Below are 20,581 nucleotides of genomic sequence, written 5' to 3'. Positions count from 1 at the left end.
TCCTCCTAGTTTATGATTTAGAAAGGAAAATGGAGAATGTTAATTCTGTGTATGTGGCTGATAGCAGAGAATTACGGATGGTGTTAATCGATATAGACTTTGACTTCCTGTTTGTGAAGCTGTGTTTACATATAAAAGACAAATTTTCACTTTTATTTTCTTAGGGTAAATTTAATTAATTTGATAACTGCAGAAAAAAGGCTTTGTGTGTGGAAATAAAATATTAAAAACTTGTTACATTTTTATCGTATTTTTTTTGTGCAAGATTAAAAGAATACTGTTAAACTACTAGAAAATTTCACATGGTTAGGATAGGATACTGTATTTTTTTCAATATGACAGCCCGCTAACTTCACTTCTTTGTTTTTTACTGATACAACTTTCTTTAATTCTTCTAAGAAATATAAGCTTGGCTTTAGTTCCAAACATTCAATTAATTTTGAGAGCTCTTTAGTTTTAGAATACATTAATTTCAGCTGGGGGGAATAACTCAGTGTCATATCATATCATATCATGCCCAGACTGTTTGTGGTACTTCATTGTTCTTTAGCTACCTCTCCTGTAGTTGATTTACTTTTAAACTGTACTGTCCACCCTTTACAGAGAAAATTCTTGTCTGTCAAGAACACAGGTACTAAGGAGCCTACATGTCATTTATGCATATGCTTAAATGCTTACAGTGATAGGGATAGGAGTTCCTGTATTAATTAATATTTAGCTATACATTTCAACATTGTCTGTTTTTTTAAAAAAAGAAATTTCCATAATTACCTTGGCCTCCCAAAACATGGCTTCTGATTTATAGACATTACTGGGTGTAGTTTTTTTCCTGTGTGTTCATGGAGGAGAGGGAGAAGTTCTGAAAAAGTTCCTCAAGCTTCTGGGGATTGTGCCAAATGTGATCTGAGTGCTGGACTTCTTATGGAACAAAAACATGTAGGTTGACCTTTCTCAAGAGAAAATCCTAGTGATCAGGGTGGAGAATCTATTCTGAGTGAAAAAGTCAGAGGCTCATCTCAGAAGATGCTGTATTCCAGAAAGGGGTGTGACAGACCAAGGACTTCAAGCCTGTTTTTATGTCCCAGAAGAATGTCTGAAATATTCAGCCTTTCACTATTCTGGCCCTGGTACTCTTATTAATTTTTTATGGGTTTTTTTAGACTTTCTTTCAAAAAGATCTTTTGGAAATCCATTTTTTTGCTCTTGATTGGAATCCCAGAGTCTTGTGAGAAATGGGAAGCCATTCTTGTTATACCTCAGTGTGCCACCAAACTTCTCTTTGTATTCTTCTAATGAACCTGCAATGCTTAGATTCATCAGAAAACTCCAAATTTTCAGTAGTCTATTGTAGTTTGGAAATTATAAAGGGAATCATAATATTACAAAAAGGCTGAGTTTCTCGTGTGTTCAGATCTGTTGCCAAGTTTGTTCAATTTTTTGCTTTTTCTTTTCAGGTCTTTTCTTTATATAGAAATATAATTGATGAGGTAATTTGTTACTTTCCCAAGTACCTCAGATAGACTTTGATCTTGCCAAGATTTAGTGTTGGGTAAGTTAAAATATTTCAATGAAAGTAGAAAAGAAAGAACCTTAGGAGGCAAAAATGTGGGACAGTTAGAAAAAAAACATAGTTTAAAAAAAAAAAAAAGACAGGCGAAGCGAGTTGGGTAAGTGAAAATATTTCAGCAGAAATAGAAAAAAAGAACTTTAGGAGGCAAAACTATGGGACAATTAGAAAAAAACATAGTTTTTTTTTTTTAAAAAAAGAGTGTGAGGGTACCATACTCCAAGGTCCTATTTGAATGCCACTGAGGATGCCCAGGAGAAACATCACTAAAGGACATAAAGTATCAGGATGAGAAAATACATGCCACATTTCTGACAGGTACGGCTAACTGTGAAAAAAAAGCCCTATTCAGCATAGGAGGTGAAGGGAAGAATACAACTAATGACATTACAATCCTCTTGAGAAGTCTTGTTTTGTTTATTAAATAAGCCACTCCAGTAAGATAAGTAAGAAGAACTGCTTAGTCTGGCAGTGTTAATTGATGCTGTCCTGGGAGTTTATTGTTATGTATTACTCTTTTTGTCCTTTCATGTAAAGATGTCAGCACATTGTACCTGACAGGATATATTGTATATTATAAATTATTCTAACTGGGATAGAAAAATTGCCATCAATTGTTGCTACCTTGTATATCTAGGGCATGACTGTAATTTATACATAATATTAATTCCCAACTATCAGCTTTATTTTAGTATATACTTTAAATTTATATTGTTTCTGTGATGTCCTCAGATGAAAAGTAGTTATATTTTATCCAGTTAAGTTTTGACACATATGCATATATTTCCCCACACAAATACAGTGAACCCATGTATACAACATGTATGTGATAGGAAACGAGGACAAGAGATAAAAGACATAGAGCCTTCCAGGCCTGACACGAGGTGCTTAAAAGAGAGTTAAATACAATCTTGCACTCTTCCTTGACAAAGACTAGTATTGACAGCAGTGTTATAAACCAAAGACAGGGACATGAAAGGGCAAGTATCACTTTACTCTACCTTTCATATTATCTCATGAGTACATGGAATAACACAAGGATGGGCACACTATATCTTGTAAAGGTGGCTATAGCAACCTGTTTTTTCCCCTTTCGTCTGTAATTCTGGGACATGCAGAATTTTTTTACAGAAATTTTAAAGCAAAATGAATAAATTTCATTGCAGTGAATTATTTCAGTGATGCTATTTTAATCCTGAAGCAATTACTTCCAAAGAAGATAGCTCTATCCTGAATTCCATTAGCATAGTGAGGCAGTTTGTAGCCATTTCAATATATAAAACAATTTGGAAACATGTTTTTTTTACCTCTCAGAAAAAATACTGGTGGAGACTTCTTTCTGAATTTCACTAAAAAATTGAAAAACAAAAATAAGTGCTAATTTAAATACTATTGTCTGTAGCACAATGTGTTCTGGTTTGTGCTAAACCTCTCTACACTTTAAATATTGCTCTTCCTGGTAAAATGTAGCGGAATTGCCTTGAGGGCAAATATGCTAAATATTTATTTATGATATGGCTTATTGCCTACATTTTTTCTCCCTAAAGGCACATATATTAAGTACTAGAGCATTTAAGTTACTTGTTATTTACTGCCTACACATTAGGAAGAATTATGAATTCAAGCATGTACCATCCATTTTGTTTAAAACCTCATTTGCCAAGCAGGTATGTTTGTAATAGGAAAAAAATAGAGTTCCCACCACTGCCATTTTCAGTTATGTGAATAATTCTCTTCCTTTAAGACAGAAATAGTTGTTGTGATGTGAAAGAGATAAAAGGTCTGTGGTTTAACAAATAAGATGCTCTTGACAGACTTATGTAGTGGTTTTCAAAGGACTGAAGTGACTTGGGAGCCTAGTTTCAAGAAAAATCAATGTGACTTAGGAGATGATGTCATTTCACAGACAAAATTACTTTGGGCAAGATTCATAAACACACTTAGGCATTGCAGTACCTAGTATTCAGAACCAGCTGTAGGCACCTACATTCCTTATATAGTGCACAAAAAGAGTTAAGTGGTGAGAAAGAAATCCACAGTCAAGAATGTATGGAACAGAGGTTTACCTATATATAGTTACTCATTAGGAAATCCTAGGGTGTGGTAAAAATGATAGTGAAGTGACAGGTTTTCTAATCTTATTGGGGTTTAGCCTTAATGCTACTAAGTGATTCAGGTGACTAAACCTTGTCCTTGTTTCTTTCTTTCGGAAATAGAACTGAGGCTACCTTTTTAAAAATGTAATAGGTGATTTTGCCCTGAAGGGCACAATTAGTATGCATTCTACTTACTCTACACCAGAATCCTATAACTGACTATATCAGGACCTTTGCAAGTGCAATTAGTAACTCTCATGGGTTTTTAAAATATTACAAGAGAAGACCCATTTTTATATATTCCTTTGTGAGCAGAATACAATATATAACCAAGAATGTTGGAGGGCTAAAGTTTAATTCCCTTTCTGTGTCCAAGAAAATGTAAAATCTTATTTTCCATTTAGTGAGGGCCATAATCATCAGTAGTGAATTATACTGGGCAACAGTGATTTCTTCCTGTCCTGCTGAACTGTAATTCCAGACTCAGTAAACCAAAGGGAAAGAATTGGTTTGGGCTCGGTTAAATTTGGAGAACAGAGTTCAGGTCTGTTGCTCTGCATGTGGATTTGATATGGAGGTTACATGAAATATGCGCTAAATTACAGCAATATTTATAGAATCATAGAATAATTAAGGTTGGAAAAGAGCTCTAGGATTATCAAGTCCAACCATCAACCCAACGCTACCATGTCTCCTAAACCGTGCCCTGAAGTCTTTTAAATACCTCCAGGGATGGTGACTCCACCACCTCTCTGGGCAGCCTGTTCCAATGCCTGACCACTCTTTCAGTGAAGAAATTTTTCCTAATATCCAATCTAAACATCCCCTGATGCAGCTTGAAGCCATTTCCTCTCATTCTATCACTAGTGTCTTGGGAGAAGAGACCGACACCAACCTCACTACAACCTCCTTTCAGGTAGTTGTAGAGAGCAATAAGGTCTCCCCTCAGCCTCCTTTTCTTCAAACTAAACAACCCCACTTCTCTCAACCTCTCTTCATAAGACTTGCTCTCTGGACCCTTCAGCAGCTTAGTTGCCCTTCTCCGGACACTCTCCAGCAACTCAATGTCCTTTTAGTCAGGGGCCCAAAACTGTATTCAAGGTGCAGCCTCACCACTGCCGAGTACAGGGGCACGATCACTTCCCTACTCCTGCTGGCTACGCTATTCCTGATACAAGCCAGGATGCTGTTGGCCTTCTTGGCCACCGGGGCACACTGCTGGCTTATGTTCATCTGGCTGTCGCCCAGCACCCCCAGGTCGTTCTCTGCTGGGCAGCTTTCCAACCACTCTTCCCCAAGCCTGTAGCACTTCACAGGGTTGTTGTGACCCAGGTGCAGGACCCAGCCCTTGGCCTTGTTAAACCTCATACAGTTGGCCTCAGTTCATCAATCCAGCCTGTCCAGATCCCTCTGCAGGGCCTTCCTACCCTCGAGCAGATCAACACTCCTACCCAACTTGTTGTCATCTGCAAACTTACTGAGCGTGCACTCAATCCCCTCATCCAGATCATTGATAAAGATGTTAAACAAGACTGGCCCCAACACTGAGCCCTGGGGAACCCTGCTTGTGACCAGTCACCAGCTGGATTTAGCTCTATTCACCACAACTCTCTGGGCTCGGCCATCCAGCCAGTTTTTTACCCAGTGAAAAGTACACCTGTCCAAGCCATCAGCTGCCAGCTTCTCTAGGAGGATGCTGTGGGAGACAGTGTCAAAGGCTTTGCTGAAGTCCAGATAGACAACATCCACGGCCTTTCCCTCATCCACTAGGTGGGTCGCCATGTCATAGAAGGAGATCAGGTTGGTCAGGCAGGACCTGCCTTTCATGTAGCCATGCTGGCTGGGCCTGATCCCCTCGTTGTCCTGCACATGCCTGGTGAGCGCACTCAAGATGAACCACTTTGTAATCTTCCCTGTTACTGAGATCAGGCTGACAGGCCTGTAGTTCCCTGGATCCAATTTCTAGCCCTTCTTGTAGACGGGCGTCACATTGTCAAGCCTCCAGTCATCTGGGACCTCCCCTTTTAACCAGGACTGCTACTGATTAGCATAGTGATATGGGACTTCCCTTGACCTATCTTTGGACACTCAATCCTATTTAAATAATCTAGATTTACAAAAAATCAATTACTTTCTATTTGTGGTGTTTCAACATGCAGACACTACTTGATTCAGTGTCACCAGTCCAAAATATTTACAGTTAAATTGTTTTATCTTGACTCATGCAGAGAGGAGAATTATTCAGTTTTTGTTTGCTTTTGATTTCTGAGCTTCACAGTCTAGCATCATGCTAACGCTAAGAACTGTATAAAAATTTGGAAATGTTGTCTCATTCATTATCTATGAAATAAGGCTTCTTATTATGAAAATTACTTCTTCTTTTGAAATTTTATAAAATAGGAATAAATCTCAAATCTTCTGCTGTCTTTTCTTTTGGGGGACTTGGGACTTTTTAAAAAAATATAAGCAGCTGCTTCTGGCAAGTTAGTCTCATCAGCTGGATTTACATAAATCCTCAAATAAGAAACAGGGCTTCACTATAGAAATTCTCCTGCTGACTTTGCTTGCCCAACACCGCAAAAAGGCAGGAGTCTATTCTGCCTTTTCACGTTGGCATTTGGCACACCAGTTGAGAGATTAAAATTTAATGTGTTGGGAGAAAACAAGTAGCAGTCTGACAGTATGCAACACTACTGCAACTGGTCATCTCTTCCTGGGGTTTTGCTTATTTAATCACACTCTCTCTCTTTCTTTCTCTGTATATTTATCACCACTGTCCCTCCTATCTTTGGGATTCAGAATGTATGCATTTTCATGTAGTCTTGTCTGAATTTTGTTATGCACATGAGGTCCAGCAAGTATTATGGAGCAGACTGCTTTGGGAGCGGCTGCAAATCCCAGGAACAAAAAAGCATAAACCTCCTTGACCTTCAGTCCTTTCGTCACCGAAAAGGTTACCAAGCATTGGAACAGGCTTCCCAGGGAAGTGATTGAGTCACCATCCCCAGAGGTATTTAAAAGACCTGTAGACTTGGCACTTAAGGGCATGGTTTAGTGGTGGACTTGGCAGCGTTAGGTTTATGGTTGGACTCGGTGATCTCAAGGGTCTTTTCCAACCTAATGATTCTGTTGTTCCTACTGAGTCCCACTGATGCAGGAAACTTGGAGAAACCTCTAGCCTCTTACAGAGGAATTGCACCCTAAATGCTCTCCTTTCTGCCCTCTTCTCACCTCTTCTTTCCTCCCCAATTGGAGGTACGAGATTTCAGCTTTATTTTTCAGTACAGAATCCCCCCCCTTGACTGTTCTTTGTCTTGAATAGTGAGGGTTCCTCTTTGAAACACTCTGCTATCCTCAGTTACAGGCATGTCTTAGAGCTTTCTTTTATTTCACAGTTCAACCTTCCGGTACACAGTTTTAAGATGCCATATAATAACTGCTAGCACAAAAGGCTTGAGAAAATGACTGTCATATGTTTCAAATTGTTACATGATTTGTGGACTGTAGCTGTCAGTAACCTAAGAACATACTCAACAATATATCAGGAATAAATGACAAGCTGTGCTTATTTTATGGCACATAATTTAACACTTTAACTGTGGACTAATTTAAAGGTATTGCATTATTCTACCTGGAAAAAAAGAAGTATTTATATTATTATTATTGCCAAATGCTGTGATCCAGTCAAAGTGATTTAAGGAGATAGAATAATATACCCAACTGACAATGTTTACTTCTGGCACTCTTAAAAATGGAGATCAGAATTGTTATTGCCAAAGCAGCACTATATGTAACTAGATATTGCTTAATAGCACAGGTAATGAGGCACCTGAAACTTACACAGCCTCATTTCAAAACCTCTACATTTTCCAGTTTATTTCTTCAACTTCTTTTTGAACAAATGACTTCTTCCTCACAGCCCCAGTTTTGAATTGGTAAACTAGCTAAAGGAGAGTTAGTATGCATGGCTGAGCTTTTCTGTTCCAGGTTTTTGACATTTCATTCTCATGCTATCTTTCTTTATTCATTCTATTATGTATTTCAATTGAGCAAAACAAAACAAAGCTGAAAACAAGTTTGCTTTTCTCTATCTTGTTAGTACCTGGAGGTTTTCTTTTCAGAGTTGTGCATCAAAGTTTCAGAAATTGTGCATCTCTCGTTCACTGATTGTAGTACGAACAACTCGAGGTTTTGCATACACACTGTGTAACCCACCTGGAGTGTCTGTCAGGAAGAAATGGAGCCATAGTGCATACCTAAACATAAATAAGAAGCAAAGCAAAGCAAAACTTAAGTCTTTCCCTCTGAAGGGACTTGCTTGTTCCATAGATAGGGTGGGATGAAAGTCCTTAACATACTGCCTAAATATGAGGCTTGTTGTAGCATTTTCCTATTAGGTTTTTTCCCTAATTCCGTAACCCACAGAAACAAAATGGTAATATCAATCATTCTAGCTTCTGAAGCAGTCTTTTATACCTCCTGGTATGCCAAACATACTGCTTTGAATCAGTATCGGGGTTTCAGATTTGGTCATCAAAATGTGTATAAAATTTTGTATTTCATTATAGTTTACTTCTGCCAAGAACTGCTTCTGTTGATGCATTACATGTTGTTTCCTTCTGTGTAACTAATGGAAACTGTTGTACATAACATCATAATTTTTGCTGTCTTGATATTTTAATGAGCGTATATTTATCCTATAATATTCAGGCTCTGCTAGTTTTCTATTAGTTTTTCTAAAATTCTGTGTATATTTATATAATTTGATTATATCCCATGCATTACATGCATAGCCTAACGATCAGTTCCTATCAGCAGTCTGTAAACAGTAAAGGCATAGTTCACACTTTTTTTTGTGATTGGTTTCCTTCATATTTTGATTTATTTATGTTGCTATAATGATCTTTAGCATTAAAAGCATGAGCCTCTCACAGCTGACACATCTTTGCAGTTGGACAGGCAGTTCTTATGTCATTTCTATACCCAGGCTTTGTCTTTCCTTATAAAATTTCTCTCTGGCAACATCACAATCAGGTGGTTGTCTCCCATGACTAGGTAGTACGAGTTCTTCGTCAGACTCCTGCACTAAACCCACTGCGGTTAATGTGAGGCCGAAGGAGCACACCCTCTATGAAAAGCAGAGAATTTATTATCTGTTTGAGTCTAAAATATTTGTTCAAAGATTTTTTAATAGTCAATTTGTGATGATGGTAATGCTTTCAGTTCAAATTAGATTTGCTTAAGACTAATAAACAAAACCTTTTTAGTATCTACCTCTTTCTCTAGTGATATGTTCACCCTTCCAGGGTCACCCCGGCTCCTGAGGCCAGTCTGAGAGGACAGTATTATGATGAGCTGTCACCATCCAAAGTCCTCCAGCAGGAGAATGCTGATGTTCGTAGTGGGGAGATTCCTTCTCTCAAGGATTTATAATGTTTATGATTAAGGTTTCCTCCTCTCTTCAGTGTCAGCTTGGGGACATTGTGTTTTTGTTAGCATGCTCTGCATCTTGGGTTCTTGCTCTCTGTTCTCCTTGTTACCCTTGAAACTGGTTTTGCCCCTCTCCCAAGATTTTATTTCCTTAATAACCAGTAACTGACTGTGGTTGAGTTGTCTGTAACCCTCCGGTATCAATCTGTGCCTCTACTTTAAGGCTTCTGCTCTCATCCCATGTGATATTCCCCAAGCTGGCATTTTAATGGAGGGCCATAGACAGCTCTACACAGAACAAGTACTTGGTATTACTATCTCTTAGTTACAGAACATTTGTAACAATAGGCATCACATTAACAACTGTGCAAAGTGAAGCAAAAGCTAAATCAAAGTAGGTAACAGCCTACTGTTAATTGATAATTTTGGTTACAGCTAAACAAGCTAAAAGAATGGTCTAGGCAGGCCAGGAAAAGTGCCTGACAAGGCGCTTGTGGTCAGCATATTGCAAAGCCTGCGGCCCATTGCTGGAGCACTGTGTTAGTGGCACTATGAGAGTACATTTTCTTATTTCATGCTTTGGTTGATAAGTATTTAAAATATTTACGATAACCTTTTTTTCCTTTTATTTTTTGGGGTGTATGTGATTTTATTACGTGTTATAATCTGGTTTTGCATTAGGGGTTTAAAAACTTTTTCAAAGCATAATAATATAATTTCCCTGTTGCAGGATCATGTAGTTCTGCTGTGGCTAAATTTGATAAGCTAAACAGCTCTGTGAAACTGGCATGTCCTCTGACCCTTTAGTTGTGTGATGTTGACTTTCACTGACTTCGTTTCAGACATTTCTGAATTATCACTTCTTTGAAACACGCCCCTGAGAAATGCAATTAAATAAAATCTGGTCATGCTTGTTTGAAAAATTCATGCCATCAGAAGATATTTAAGTTCTGTGTTAACAAAGGGATAATCTTTCCAGTTAAAAGTGCATGGCAGTTTATTATAGAGGCACTGCTGTGAGGGGAACATATGCTATTTTTTGCACTGTGGTAATTGCACAGTGAGATTTGGATTATGCAGGTTTCATTTTAAACAATGGATGCATAAAACTAAATTCCTACATTTATATTTGTATGCCAGAATAACGGCACTTGCATTTAGAAGTGTTAAGCACTTATCATCTCCCGCTGAAATCAGTGAAAGTTGCTGAATGTATTCTACTAATAATAGTGGCACTGTTGTGATATGGTCAAGTAACATCGCATAGTGGTCTGGGCTTTAACCATTATTCAGACAACCAATTTCTTCTAAGCATTAAATAAATTACTGTTTTTCACCAATATTCTATTGTTAAAATAGAAGCATATTTACTAGTCCCAGCTTTACATAGAAAGCCTGGAGAAAAAGAAATAGTTGAAAAAAATAATTGTATTTTAACACAGGAATGTATACTGCATTTTTGGCTTCAGGACTCAATAAGGAATCAAGTCTATTTTTCTCAAATTCTAATTAAATTTTACTTCTTATCAGGTTAGTTGGGTTTTGTTTCATTTTATTCCTTCCTTTCTCTTCCTTCCTCCCCTCCGCTCCTGTCTATAATATCCCTTTAATGGACCACAGTTCAATTACACCGGAAGTTCAGCTAATTATGGTGAGGGGATGCTTTTTTCACTCTGCTTACAGGAACTTTAGCACTTTGACTGTTCATCTGTAGAAAAGAACATCTACAACTGAATGCTGTTTCTAAGTGTTTTTAAAGAACTCCATTGTGTACGTAATGAAAGTGATGAGAAAAGTCACTTTGGTTTGTGCGAATTTTAAAAAAGTAAACTTGTCCCTTAAAATTCTGTGTAGAATGTTGATTCTCTGACATTTATCAAAACACTATAATTCATGAGTCTTTATCAGTATCGTTTACCACCATCATCTGCAGCACAGATTTTACTTTTAAACCTGTATCTCCATCTTGCTTTTGCCAGTGTTTTCTGATAGCTTGCCTGTTACACAGCCTTTGGAAAAGTATTTCAGGGTGTAACATTTTTCAAAATAAAGCATAATACAAAGCGATTCGTAACCACCTCTGAAGTGTAGCTTTTTTAAAGTTTTACAATAGGAATTGGAATCCATTAGAGTAGATGTTGGAAGTTCTGAAGATGGAACAAGGGCCAAGAACTTGCTGTGGCTAGTTGAGTGCCCTCAAGATCAGGTTAAAGAATCATGCTTTTCTTGTGTTCTGTTTCTGTTTTACCATAAACTGAACAATGGCACAACCTCAGAAGTACGGGTATGCGAGATAAGCCTTAAAAATGCCTCTTATACTGATTCAGGAGTGATACAGTTGTTTTCTGGACTTTTGCAAAACTTCTGCATGTATTAAACCCCAGCCTCCTCACTGCCTTTTAGAATTCGGCATTGCTATGGAATGATGTGTTTGAGGAACCATAATATTAAACAGAGGACCCCCTTTGGGTCAACTGAAAACTGAATTGTGATTTTTGAGGGCACACTTACCACCAGATATTGTTAAAGCTCTGTATGGTTCTTGTTTGGCTTTGGCATTTACTTCTTTTTACAGAATCTTCATCCCAGTCGCCTTATTTTAGCAGGCAGCATTTGGTCAAAATAAAAAATGGTATTCTGAGACATAATGATTTGCTAATGGTCTTGTTTTTTCTGCAAACACATGTTTGTAGAAGGCTTGAATATATCTGTGACGGAAACGTCCTCCTGCTTTTGCTTTTTACTTCCTCACCTGCCATACCTTTTTTTGGCCCTTTCAAGGATCATGTTGAGCTAATATGCTGTTTAGAAATTATTGAATCACTGTATGAAGTATAAGGAAACTGCCTAGAGATAGGGATTCCCTCCATCTGATTACTTTTTTTTTTTTTTTTTTTTAGTCCAGGGAAGTTGCTGTAATGCAGTTGAAGGTACAGGCAGGGGAAAAAAGACTGTCACTATTTTATCTGTCCAGTGCAATGGAAGGGAATGGATGGAAAGCCTGCCATAAATATACTTTCTGTGTTGTTCTAAAAGACTGAGAACTTTATCTTTGCTTCTTTTTGTTTGAATTTTGTCAAAGAATTGATAAAAAAGATTGATAAAGGTGCCTTTACTATAACAATAGGAATAACAAGGGAAAGAATAAAAAAGAGTGTACTTTTTGACATTTTAGTTTCAGGTTTGTAATAGTGGGTGGTTGAATAGTTCTGCTTAACCAACGTAAGTTTAAGGTAAACCTTTTTAGGAATAATAAATGGAAGTTATTTAATAGTCTAAAATTTTCAAGATGTTATAGACAACTTGGAAATAGGCAAGTTGACTTTATTTATAGACAAAACTAAGCAAAATATGTAATTTTAAAATGTCTGCATTCTATATTTTCACTCTACTTTTTAAACATACGATATAGAAGTATTAAAATGATTCCACTGTAAGAATGCCATATAATACACTATAATAGTCTTTAAGGGTAGGAACAAAGAACTGGAAAATACTGGGGATCTGTAAAAGCATGTCAGCCAGTAACAAATTCAACAACTGCCTATGTAACTTCCATATCTATTCTTTTCAACTATTAATTCCCTTACACTGCCTCTTTCATAGTGTAATGAGAAATTATGGTAAACTATACTTGAAATAACTTCCTTCCTGATAGTAGAGAGGCAAAGATTGTAAATAATATTACGTTACATAACACCATTACACCATAGAATACAATAGATTCTCCTAGTGCTTCTCAGAAGTATTTTTCAATGACTGAGGATATGAAATTAATAGAAATTTTTTCTATAAAGCTATTAGATTTGTTTAATACTTTAATGAAACAAAGGATCTGGAATTTGCCCAGAATATTGGACTTAAAAACTTGCTGAATTACCATGGTACAGAGACCAGAAGTTGCTAGAAAGAAGTCTCAATTTATACCTTATTACTGTAATGCTCCTCATTCTGATGTTGGCTTGGGCGCAAGGTTGATATTCACAATCTCTACTTCCTGCAGAGGTTGCAAATGCAATTACAGGTCCTCAATGGCCTGATTCACCCTGTTTATGCCCAGTGACAACCTATGACATAGGGCAGCAAGTGATATGATTCCAGGCCTCTTGATGATCACAAATATTCTGTATAGGCTTTAGTGAGATTGGGTGAGTAATTGTTCTTTTATTGCTGACTAAAGTAAAAAACTAGGGAAAATTATTTCAGGCATACAGAAGCGAGCAATGTTTGATTTCCCTGGCAACATGAAAACCAAACTGAAAATGGATTCATGTTAAGTAAAATATCTATTGAAAAAAAATCTGTTCCTTTTTTTTATTAATTAAGTCCAAAATTCAGTATAAGGAGGCAAATACCAATACAAATAGTGTAACTTTGGGATATTAATTTTTCAGGCAAGAACACTGTAGCCTTTTCTATATCCTGTGTCAGCATCCTGACCCATTCAACAGTAGGTCCACATTTTCCTTAGGCTTTCTTTTATTGCTGATATACCTGCAGAAGTCTAAATAGTTACACTTCTTGTCCCCCACCAATGTCAACTCCAGGTGGGTTTTGGCTTTCCTAACGCTGTCCTGGCATGCTTGGACAGTGTTTCTACATTGCTTCTGGGTCACCTGCCCCTTCTTCTTACTTTTTTATGCTCTTTTCATGTTTGAGTTTACTCAGGAGCTACTTGTTCATCCTAGTAGGCGTCCTGCCACCTTTGCTTGATTTCCTGCTCATGAGGAGAAGCCATTCTTGAGCCTGGAGGTGATACTTGAAAATCAGCCAGCTCTCCTGGACTCCTCTCCGGGACTGTATCCTATGAGATTGCCTGAACAGGCCAAAGTCACCTGGAGTCCTGGCTTGTGATCCTACTTTTTGCCTTGTTCCCTTCCCTCAGGATCCTGAACTCCACCATCTGATGGTCACTGCAGGCAAGGCTGCACCTGACCCTCACTTTCCTAATCAGTTCTTGTATGTTTGTAAGTATGAGGTCCAGAAGGGTGCCTCTGATATGGGTTATACGTGTCCACACAGAAATACAGAATTCTGCAGGTGGTCGAGGTCTAAAAGTCCAGATTCCAGTCATGATTATTGAAAGACAATTTTATTGGATATTTGTGGTAAGTCCTATTGAAAATAAAGTCAGATTAGACAGGATGTAGGTACATGCCTTTTCTGGGAAATATTAGTGGAGATAAAAATGCATTTTGAGCATAGATCTGTAAGACCAAAGAAGAGACCAAAGCATGCACTTAGGAAAATCAGGAGATTTGAGGGTAACACATTCATATATACATAGTTATGTCTGTTAGAAATAAGTGTGTGTATAAAGTGGGTATGTATCTGGAAAAAAAAAAAAATCGCACTCTCAATGATAAAATACACTGTGGTGATTTTGGAGTAAGCCAAAACCTCTTTTTGTGTCACCTTACAAGTGTATTGCATTTTAAAATGATGGATGGTATTGTAGATTAAAGTTGCTCTTTTCTTATGGTGAAAGCCTGCCAAATTCTGAATATATTTTTTTTTAATCTGTCACTCCATCTCCAATAATTTTCTTCAAAATAACAGACAAACAAAGCCATAAGTTTTTCAGACACTAATAAAATATACAATGAATGCTTGGCACTCCTCGTGTTGGCTTTGCAGCAACAGTTAATTAACAAATGCTATTCCCAAAACTAGTCTTCTATGTTTGATTTCCATGTGCTAAGATATTTGACAAGATAGGTGCTATACCTGGCTTGCATTTTTTTAAAAAAATCAAAAGCATCAATTGTAATGTCAGCTTACTCAAAACACAAGGGTTGGGGAGAGTCTAATATTTGCTGAGTGGAAAAAGACAAAAAGGGTATTGGGGAAATGATTATTTTCAAGCTTCCACTTAGATGCTACAATCAATGGAGGTTTAAAAATAAACAAACAAGAGAGGTAGTGAGAGATCTGTGTCAAAATACACTAATGCTTCAAATTGGTATGGATTTCACTGGGAAAAATCATAAAGCTACTTCATACTCCAGCTATACTAAGTACATTAGATCTGCTTTTCCCCCTTCCCCCAATGGAAGCTTAAATATTAATTGCTGCGAGAGAATATTAGCTAGGAATCGAAGGAAAATATGCCCATGTATTTCCTCTATTTCCAAATTAACAATTTAATTGTGCTTTAAGCCTCAGAAATTAGATGGTCAGATTGTTGATTGTTGCATAATAAGAGCGATCAGTATTCAAGGCAAACTACATGAGAAACATTTCAAGAAAATAGGTTTCTCCTTTATATTTGACTTGTGATGTCATCAAGCAAAAACATATTTAGAGGTTTTAGAAGTTTTGCCATAATATTTTACAGTAGCAGCAAGTAACATTGATAAGGGTCTTACCCTTCAGTTTAACTTTGATATTTGCACTTAATATGATGGGAAGGATAACAGCTGTTGCAAAAATTCTCTTACATTAGCAGAATTCACAACAGTAACCAACAATTGTGAACTCAGAAATGGCCCCCAAACCCAGTTTATTCATGCTGTTTCTGAATCCCCAGTTCATATTCCATTTTTTGGTTTTATGCTAGTAAGTTATGGATCTCTCTCCTATGCAGAACTTACTATTTAGAGTACTGAGAAATATAGGGAGAAATAGTATTTTTTCCATCTCTGTGTAATTTCAGAACTTCATATGCAGGATTTGGGAATATTTTCAGTTTTCCTGAAAATGTTTGCTTATTTGGTTGGTTGGTTGTTTTTGGTTTTGTTATAAACTCCCATACTTGGAAAACAACTCTCAAGAGCAAGGTTCCTCAAACCTTATTCCTATGAGGTATTTATTTATATTTCAGTTTTGAAAAGATTTCTGATTATTTTACGGATCTATTTACAGATATAAACCCATCATGAGCATGGTCAGAATAAAAAGATCTGAGAGGTAATTCAAACGCATCTGATGTGCAATGTCCAAACTATGTAATCTGTATCTTCAAAGGTGCGCACCAAAAATCTTGTTCCCTCCAGCTTAGGAGACTAATGGTCATCACTCCCCTTCTGTCTGTAAGGCAGAGCTGGGTTCTTCAAGTTTTGCAAGACCTACCCTAAGACAGGCCTATTACAGGAATATCTTCCTGCAAAAATCAAAAGAAGTTCGAATTGATTCAAACTGATAAAATACCAAAAGAGAGATTCCCAACACTGTCTTCTCTGTGTGCCCATATCCTCAGAAACTAAGGAGTATTTCTGGGAAGGAAGTGGAGGGCACGTTGAATTTTATGTTTGAGTCTGAGAAAGCCGATCTTTTTAAGTAATATTGTTCAACAAATCCGCAACGTGTAACACAGAGCAGTGTATTGCCAAGACCTTTTATCAGCCTGTTTTCCTAATGGAATGCCCTTATTACACTGATTCAGCCAAAACCAAATGAACTGAAGGTATGTCTGCCAAACTGCCCATTTAACATTGCACTCTTCTACATACTGAACAGCAAAATATAGTAAATATCTAAGAGGGAGACCTAGTCTTTTTGACTTTGAAATTTAAATGGCTCTGCAGGCTTGTCAGCCTTTCAACAGTTGTTTTGTCGGAGCTTAATGCCATAGCTGAGGCAGTGTCTCACATCTATGATCTTTCAAATGGGATACAGAAGTGAGTAAAAGCAATTGGGAACGTGGGCATTCTACACCTGTGAGTTTCACTTTCTATTTAAATACTTGTGAATTTGCTGAGCAACTAATTTGTCCACAACTGTTATGCAGGGTTTAGAAAATGTTTTGCTTAGAACAGTTCTAAATATCAGAGAATGGGGTACAAATTATTCTTGCTTATCACCTGTTTTAAGCTAGATGATTCATCAGGTAGCCAATATTCTGAGTAAATCACATTCCTATGTTTGTATTTTTACTCACCAAACTGTCTTGCAGGAAGAGAATAATGTGTATGTAAAGAATTTAGTTTTGAAAGTGTCAGTATGTGTTAGTATGACAGGTAATGAGGCAATTTGGCAGAATATCAGAGACTAATTGAGCTCAGCTTACATCAATGCAGTTTTTGCAGCTGAGGCTGTCTCTTCTAAAATGAACAGTAGAATTACATAAGACAATATAACGTGTAAAGCTTTAATTGCAAGCTCTAATTTAGAATACTTGAAGCACGTTTAGAATAATTTCTACACAGACACAATCTTATTCAATTAATTAAGTCTCTTCAGTGGGTCATATAATGGCTTGGTGTCAGAAATATAAATTATTGAAGCCTCTGCATATATAAATATTCAAGCAACTTTTGAAGAGAAGGGATTTAGCTTTAGTAGAAAGCGGGTCTCACAACTGCACACTAGTATGTAAAATTAACATGGAATTTTGTAAGAGAGCTATTAAAATCTGTTAGTACTGTTAAAATACTGTTTAATTTAGAAAGTAGAGCTTTGATTTGGTCACACAACAAAGAAAGATCATAAAATATAATCTCAAAACATTTCAAAGATCATTAAATTATTTTGTTAACACTGATTTTTATGTACTTAATATTAATCTCTGGGGGTCCTGAATGCTATTACCAGAGCATTGCCACACATGGTGCTGTTCTTTTACACTAGGATTGAAATTGAGAATCTGTTAAAATGAAATTATAAAGGATAAACCTCTCCCATAAAATAGAATACTAAAACATTATTTGGGGGCCAAGGGAGTGGTGGTGAATCTACATCAAGTTGTTGTTTGAGTCATGTGTGTTACGATTCACTTATTGTTTTCCATATTCTTTGAGGAGTTGATTTTTGGGAAACTTTATATAGATATATAAAATAAATTTCCTGCCTGCCAGATTGTCTTAATTACAAATGAAAACATGGATATACTTAGTAATATGTATCACAATATTATACCAAAACACTCTAGGAAGAAGGGGAAATATTATCTCTGTTTTTATGGATAGCAAAGCTGCTGCTTAATAGATTGAACTGATTTTGCCTCTAAGTCACCAGCAACATCAGTGGCAACACTGGGAGCAGAAACAGGACTTCCTCACTTTTAGGGTAGCATCCTCTTCACTGATTCACATTCTTTCTCTCACTCTCCTCTTTCTTTAATTATGACGTCTTTTAGGGGAAAAAAATAACAACATGTATTTTGTTCTACTGTGCAAGTAGTCTGAAGCAGCAAGATTTCTTTTAAAAAGCAACGATGCTTCCCTAATCAAAACTAAGTGTTTCTTGGTAGTCATTTGTATTTCTTAACATTTCCAGTTTTTAAACAATGCTGTTCCTTTAACTCATTATGTTAAAATGTCTGGATTTCAAGCCACAAAAGTTATTTCATTTTTTTTTGTTTAAAAATGTAAATAAATGTATTGCTTCCAAAGGCATTTTTAACAATTGAATATCATTCATCAATTGGCTTAATCCCTTATCAATATTGCTAAATCTGCTGTATTTCAGTTCTTAATGTAATCTGGCTGGATCCTAATTGGTACCTGCTGAAAATAAGTTTTTGAGATCTATTTGGGATCCTGGGAGCTTCTGATATGAAGTATGATGTGTCAAGCTTATTCTTATAATTAAATAACTTTGATATACAGAATAATCTTGTATCACAACCACACAACATTTTGAAACTGAGAAAACGAAAGTGACTTTTTATTCAGAGTTTCTGGATAAAGTAAATGTAGGATGAAATTCAGTGCGAGTTGTCAGACTTTTCTAACATTTTTGTATACCTCTTCATAGTAGCAGAGGAGTGCATCATTAATTGTGGCTGGTTTTGATATTACTGACTTTTTTCCCCCGAAGAAACATGTATTTTAGCGAATTCAGGATATATAAAATAGTTATGAACACATATTAACAGCACAGACAAATGTGCTGCACTTGTTTTGATTAGCTTCCTCTGACAATTTTTCAATAACTGTTTACTAGTGACTGGTGCTATGAATATCAATACCTGCTTTCATGAACTGTCTGCAGCTAATTGCCATGATTAACTGTGAGGGCTTGAATGGCATGGACACTGGAAGTCTGCCTAAAAACATTGACAACTTGAATGATTATCTTGCATCATTCATGGTAACTCTGTCAGCTTGTCTGAGAATAATTGTGAAAGAAACACAGGTCATTATGGAATGAACATGATGTGTCCATAATGGTTCGCTTGAAGCTGCTGGAGTTTACTTGGTCAATAATCTGTCATGAAAAAGTAGTTCAATATATTTTACTGAAAGGCTGGACAAATCAAGTCTACTGTACTCCAGTATGTTTCAGAAATGTTATCTAGCTTTCTCTTTAAAATTCTTTAAATTATTAAAAATTCTTTTTTTTCAGTATTATTTATTGATGGATTTATGTCCATTGATTCTAAGAAGTGAATTTTTCAGATGATTCTGTTTAGAAAATTTTGCCATGTTCTGGAGGTAGTATTGATAATTTTGTTAATTTTAAAGCTATTTTTACAACAACAGTAGTTCTAATAAGGATCAAATTTTCTCAACTCTTTTGTCAGCAACATGTATGTAATGATCACCGTAACCTATTAGGCTTATTTTCTGCTAAGTATACAGAGAAAATAACTTGTTACTGTTGCACTTTTTAACACCACCAACAGTTGCCACTCAGTATGAAAAGTCCTGTATATTTCTGACTTTTAAAATTTGTTGGTATTAAGGGGAAATATAATTTTTTAAATCAATAAGGTAATTAAAACTACTCTAAATCTAGTGCATGAGACACAAAGTAACAAAGAAGATTTGCTGAATTCTTAGAGTTTTAGTAATTCTGATGTGACTTCTCTATTTTAACTGAAGCGTTTTACCTAGATAAGCTCAATCATATCATAGATGCTTAAAACTTGTAGACCGGTACCGCAGATTAATGTTAGTTCGCAATATGAAGGCACTGGCTTTGCAGCTAAGTCATTTTATGTTAGAAACCATAAAGTGTGTCCACCAAAAGATGATTTGTGTCAGCTAAAACTGTAGCCTGAAGCAACACTTGTTGGGTTATTACTTTAATCTAGTTATTGCAGCCTTGAAGTGTATGTTAGTAAGCTGAGGGTAAAAATGTCAAAAGCACAGTTGAGACTGATCATTAACCGTTTTTAGGAACAACAGAATACTGCCCCATGCGTTATTTTTCTGAATTTGGTCAACAGAAATTGAAGCCTTATTGACTGTGGATTATCTTAAAAATATGTTACTTCTAGAAAATAATTCTTTTCTTATGTGAAAACTTCCATAAGTAGGTATTTACACAGAAAAAAGTTTGTCATTCAATGACTTGGACTTTTGCAAAGTTACATTTGCCTCTGCCATCTATTTATCAAATGAATGCCAGTGTACTGTATTTATGGGCTGGTATTACAGCATATTGTTAATTCTTTAGTACATTACAATTACATTAAACAATACTTTAAAAAATAAGGTTAATTTTGTCAAAAGCGATAATCACATCTCTGATTACTAATACCTGCACTAAACTACAGTTTCCAGACTACAGTTACAGACAGGATAATGGAATCACAAAATCA

At 36.4% G+C, this 20,581-nt stretch overlaps 1 long non-coding RNA gene across 1 annotated transcript in view; it reads left to right on the top strand.

Annotated features, from left to right (window-relative positions):
* The window catches only part of LOC135313265 (uncharacterized), a 542,083-nt gene that overhangs the window by 205,315 nt on the left and 316,187 nt on the right, over positions 1-20,581 (top strand). The gene's annotated exons all lie outside the window — the stretch shown is intronic.

The sequence above is a fragment of the Phalacrocorax carbo genome, chromosome 4 (assembly GCF_963921805.1).
Source record: "Phalacrocorax carbo chromosome 4, bPhaCar2.1, whole genome shotgun sequence".
Taxonomy (NCBI): Eukaryota; Metazoa; Chordata; class Aves; order Suliformes; family Phalacrocoracidae; genus Phalacrocorax; species Phalacrocorax carbo.
The sequence above is the reverse complement of the archived record's forward strand: the minus strand, read 5'-3'. Positions and strand labels throughout refer to the sequence as shown.